The sequence below is a fragment of the Meriones unguiculatus genome, chromosome 1 (assembly GCF_030254825.1).
Source record: "Meriones unguiculatus strain TT.TT164.6M chromosome 1, Bangor_MerUng_6.1, whole genome shotgun sequence".
In the NCBI taxonomy this organism is placed as follows: Eukaryota; Metazoa; Chordata; class Mammalia; order Rodentia; family Muridae; genus Meriones; species Meriones unguiculatus.
This window is the reverse complement of record NC_083349.1, coordinates 33801274-33806882: the sequence shown is the minus strand read 5'-3', so window position 1 is coordinate 33806882 and position 5609 is coordinate 33801274. Positions and strand designations below refer to the sequence as shown.

At 36.9% G+C, this 5609-nt stretch overlaps 1 pseudogene; it reads right to left on the bottom strand.

Annotated features, from left to right (window-relative positions):
* Positions 1 to 3187: 3187 nt before the first annotated feature.
* Positions 3188 to 3490, bottom strand: LOC132646792 (ATP synthase subunit g, mitochondrial-like; annotated as a pseudogene).
* Positions 3491 to 5609: the final 2119 nt, after the last annotated feature.

Sequence of the window (5609 nt, the reverse complement as noted above, 5' to 3'; positions counted from 1 at the left end):
CCAAGAGGTAGACTGGCTAGGGCTCTTGAGATCCCAGATCTGGGGATCAGTTCAGAACACTTAGCTGCTTTTCCAGAGGATCCCAGTTCAATTCCCAGCACCCACATGGCATGTCCTAACTGTCTGCAACTCCAGCTCCAGAGGATTTGGCACCCTCCCAGGCAAAGCCAGTGCACATAAAAATAAATAAATCTTAAAAAAGAAAATGGCAAGAAAAACAAATAAGTAAAACAGATCCTCTCTTCCTTTTGATTTTTCTTTATAATAGAAACAAATTTTATGATATGGTTTAATAAAACACTATATTGTATAAATAGAATATTCAAAACAAGATTATTGTGATGCAAACCAGTTAAAAGAAGAAAAGTTTCGATATTTTATTTTATTTATGAACGTAAATAATACATAGAAAAAAAAACATTGAAAAGCTGTGAAAACGCAGATAGAGTAATAGCTCAGTACTTATGAGCACTTCCTGCTCTTCCTCGGGGCTCAAGTTCAGTTCCTAGCACTCAAGTCAGGTACCTCTCAACCGCTGTAACTCCAGCTCCAGGGACCCGGACCTGCCCATTTCCAGCCTCCTCAGACTGCGCTCACATGGCTTATGCTCGCAAAGATACACACACATTCACATAAATAAGTACATTCTAAAACTATGCAAAAGGTTTAATGCAAAAACCATTACAGAACAATTAAAATAGAATTTTTTTTAAAAAAAAATGTTTATGTAACTGAAGTCAGAAAATGCAGGAAGAACAATGCCTGCCACGGGGCACAGGCGTGCTTAAACTTCCCACTGGAACCAAGCTAGGCTTCCTGTTGTAGCCTAGAGACTGATAGCCTTACGGCTGATAACGGAGAAAGAGCCGCGGCTGCAGCAAGCGACCAGGGAGCCAATGGGACACAGAAAGTGGGGTATTAAAGGTCTACCACATTTCCGCAATAAACGAGTCTGTTTTTGCCCCTTGCCTGACTCCCGAAGCCTGTGTCGTTGACTCTGTGCCTTCTCACTCCCGCCCCCGAGGGTCCCGAGTTGGGTTTACCGCAACAAGAAAAGAAAGGCAAAAAGACCAAAGCCAGGGGATAAACAAGGCAAACCGACAGGGGCAGACTAAAGCTGCATTGGTTCCTTTTCTTGTTGCTGACAAAATATCTTACACAAGCAACTTAAGAGAGTAAGACTTATCTTGAGTCGCTGTTTTAAAAGTTTCCGTCTGTCATGCTGGGAAGGACCAGTGCGGTTCACGGAGGACAAAGTGGGGAATGGGCCCTCGGTTGATTTCCTTTCACCAGCAAGGCCCCGCCTCCTAAAAGGTCTTCAGTAAGCGAGGACAAATCAACCAAAACATAAGCCTATGGGGAACACTTCAGATTCAAACATAACCAAAATAAAATGTCACTACCTAAAACATCACTGTTGACCCTGACTATAAGTGATGCAAGTATCCTAGTCAACAGATACAACAGACTAGTTTAAAAAAAGAACATAATTCTACTACGCACCGTATGCAAGAAACTCATTTCAAATCTAATCGTGCCAAATTGAAACTGAAATTCACAGGAAAATAGAAATCACGTAAATATTAACCGGAGTATAGCAGATGTGATTATTTTGGTACCAGAGATATTAGTCTTCAGAAAAAAAATTTTTTACCAGAGTCAAGGGAGGCCATCATATGACCAGCAGAAGCAAACAATCTTCTGTACTATTTCAATTCACACCAACACACTGTCTTTTTGATTGTCATTAAAAAAAAAAAACATATTAAAGTATATCATATCCTAAGCCAAGAGCAAATACTCATGCATAAAAGAATTGAAATAATACAGAATGTTCTCTCTACTCATAACAGAGTAGAAATCAATAAATCAATCACAGAAGAATAAAAATACTCCAAATACTTAGAAACCAAATCACATACTGCTAAATAATTCAGGGGTCAAATAGACTATCTTGAGGGAAATTAAATATACATAAAAATTAAAATGCTGTATGTCAACATTTTGTGACGTTTCTAAACCAACACTTAGAAGAAACTTTCTAGCCTTTTAACGTTTTAATATACTTTTTTAAAATGGAAAAATTACAAATTTTTAAGCTTAATTTTTATCTTACCTTAGCAATCAAGGAAAAAAGAAGAATATGAGGAAGAAAACATTAAAGTAAAACCAGAAGTTAATAAAATTTAAGAGGGAAAGCTAGAAAATGATCAATGGAACAAATCCTAGTTCTCTGAAGACTGGTAATATCAGTAAGCCTCTACTCTCATGGGAAGGAGAGGGAGGGAGTACGAAAAGGGGGAATCACTACTTTCAGAAATTAAGAAAGAACAGCAGCACAAACCCCAAAGAGATTTTTTTTAAAAAACATACACACGTGTTTAATAACTTACACATGATACACCAGTTCCTAGATAAACACAGTGGTCAAGAAGCAATTACTTTAAGAGTTTTCGACTAGTCCTGTAACTGCTTACAACAGTGAACTGGTAACTTCAATATTTCACTCAAAGTAATTACTAGATGATCTCCCTAAGAATTCTACCAAACGTTTAAAGAATTCACAGTTCCACACAATCTTTTCCTAAAATAGGAGAGACTACTTGCTAACTCATTTCATGTTAGTGTTATCTTGCCAGACAGTCCAAAAAATTATTAAACAATATCCTTCAGGATTATAGATACGAGACCATTTTAAAACTACCAAAGGACTACAGTTGTAGCTCAGGGTTAGGGCCCTTGTCTTGTACTCGCGAAGGCCATGAGTTCGCTACCTAATAATACAACATACACATGCACACACATGCACACATGCACAGATTCCACTCTATGAGAATATTGACACAACATGAATGAGGAAGTTTTCCTTTCGCCCTTTATGTCTATAAAAAACAACATATGTATGATTATTGCCTCAGTAATCAATTTAAAAAACTTTATTTTATTTCTTGTGGGGACACATGCTTGTACTACTAGCATTTAAAAAGCTAAAACAGAAAGAATGAGAGTTGAGTGTCAGCCTGGTTAAATAGTGAATTTCAGGTTATCCTGTGCTACATACCGTGAAGCCATCTTTTTTTTTTTTTTCGACAGCTAGTGTTTTATTCAGATAGCAGTCTCATTACACATGGTCCAAGAACTTTCAAACAATAACTCTCAAATAAAATCAGATGTTAAAGATTGGTCTTCAAACATCATAGCCAATGATGCCACATTTGCCTGTGATCTCTCTTGTATAAAACCACATCCACACCTCAGGGGCCACCAAACCATTCAGCACAGCTTCCGCTGTTTGAAGCTACCAGTTTTAGCACTTTGAATTATATTTCTCAAGCTCCGAATAGCTGTAGGGATTTCAGCAGGGGTAGGGGGAAACAAGCTCAACCTTGGCACACTTCCAAAACGTGGCCAATCAAGGCTTCAAGTAAGTCACGGCAGCATTTAACAGCCCTGGAGCCTTCTCCACGAAGTTACTAAACAACCTGGCCATGGCTAAGGGAGAAGGTTCGTCTCCCCGAACCGCCAGCTGAATGTCCTCCCCCATGAAGCCATCTTAAAAATTAATAAGTAGACGACAGACAGAAAAATAATTAGATAAGTAAATGATAGATGCTTAAAAATAGAAAATACTTAATGACCACAAAATCATAACTTATTGTTTAATATAATAATTTTATTGCTTGAGAAGTTCATACACAGCATGTGTTTCAGTCAAATCTACCCTCTACTGCACAGACATGCATTTTTTGCATTTTGACCAGTTGTGAGTTTCTGTATTAAGCACCATCCAGAGCATGAAGAACATCTAGGATGAGGTCTAAAAGCTGCACTAATATATGAGTATAAAGATACAGATTTAGAAGGTAAATTTAGCACCTTAAATCCAAGTTAAAAAAAAAAATGGTTGGTTATCTGATAATACTCGTGCCATCATCATTGCATCAAAATCAGATCTTCTCATACCGGCCTTTCTCTTAGTTGACAGGATTCACGGCTGGGCAAGGTTGTTGATGACTCCTCTCACTGCTGCCTGGACAGCCAAGAGATTAGCTTCCTGTAAGTACAGGAAAACTAGCCAGCAGGTAGAAGCTTCCTGAGCAGCACAACTTGACTTATCCATGTTTTATACCCCAGTTTCAATGGCGTTTCAGCGATAAGATCTTGCCATCAAGTACTGATGGACAGCCAAGAAGAATGGCAATGTTCTGTACTGTTCTGGAGGTCTCCAAGATAACGTCTGACTAACAACTGAAGGAGTGGTATCCCACATCTGGCACTAGGCTTTTTACTTGAAAAACCTAAAAAATGTTTGAGGAGCCCCTGTGGTCATGTGACTGAGAATGGCCCCCGAATTTACTACTTGGTCCCTAGTTAGTAGAACTGTTTGGGAAGAATTAGAAAGTGTGACCTCGCTGGAGGTGGTGTATCACTGGAGCATGGGCTTTGAGTTTTCAAAAGATTTATGCAGTTCATGGTGTTCTCTCTTCCTCGTGGTTGTGGATCAAGATATGAATCCTCAGATGTTCCTTCACTCCATAATTGGACGTTGACCATCTGAAACTGTCCTCCCCCCCCATGCTTTGTTCTATAAGTTGACTTGGTGTTTCATCACAGAAATAGAAAAGTGACAAGGATAAGCATTATTTCCTATTTATGGTAACTCTGAACTTTTTATATGAATATATAGATACATACGTAAATATATATATATATATATATATATATATATATATATATATATATATATGACCTCTAAAATAGTAAGTTTCTATGTAGCTTTTTCAAACATCCTAGTGTTCCTTAGTTAAGGGAAGATATCATTCATTAAATTTTAAAAGTGCTTGGTAATAAAAATTGTTTTCCTTGATGAGTATTAAAATACAAAAATATTGGGTATCTAGAGTCTGAATCCTGCACTCCTATTCATTTGGCCATTTCAAAACAAATTCCTGATAGTTCATTGTCTCAACCACAGATCTGTAGTTCTATGAGACAAAAGTATTCTGTCATGACAGCTTAAGAAATAAGAAAATCAAATAATTTAAAACTAAGTAAATCATCTTTACTCAGTATTCAAAATTTCAAGTTATTTTACATATGACTAGGTGGTTAGTTGAACTCGGTAGTCAAGCGAGGTCTCCCTTTATGGCTGACATTTAAAGCCTCTTTCATAATATCCCAAAAGATTCACTGTTTCGGGTCTCTAACAATCCTTCTCTGTTTCTTTTCCTTTGTGTTCATGTTATTCATGTTAACATTGTGTTTCATTGTTTTATTTCTCAATTTTTTTTAAGGGAAGACGTCATTCATTAAATTTTAAAAGTGCTTGGTAATAAAAATTGTTTTCCTTGATGAGTATTAAAATATAAAAAAATACTATAAGGGCATGGGAAAAAAAACTTCAACATAGCTGAAGAAATTCCAAGGTATTTTCTTATATAAACATAAACATATTATTTTTAAAATCTATGCAAATTGTTTTGGGCCTGGTGATAAAAATCTATAATTGCAACACTCAGGAGATTTGAGGTGATAGAATCATGAGTTCCAATCCAGCCTGGGCTCTATGATAAACACAAAAAGAAAAAGAGAGAGAGAGAAGAGATAAA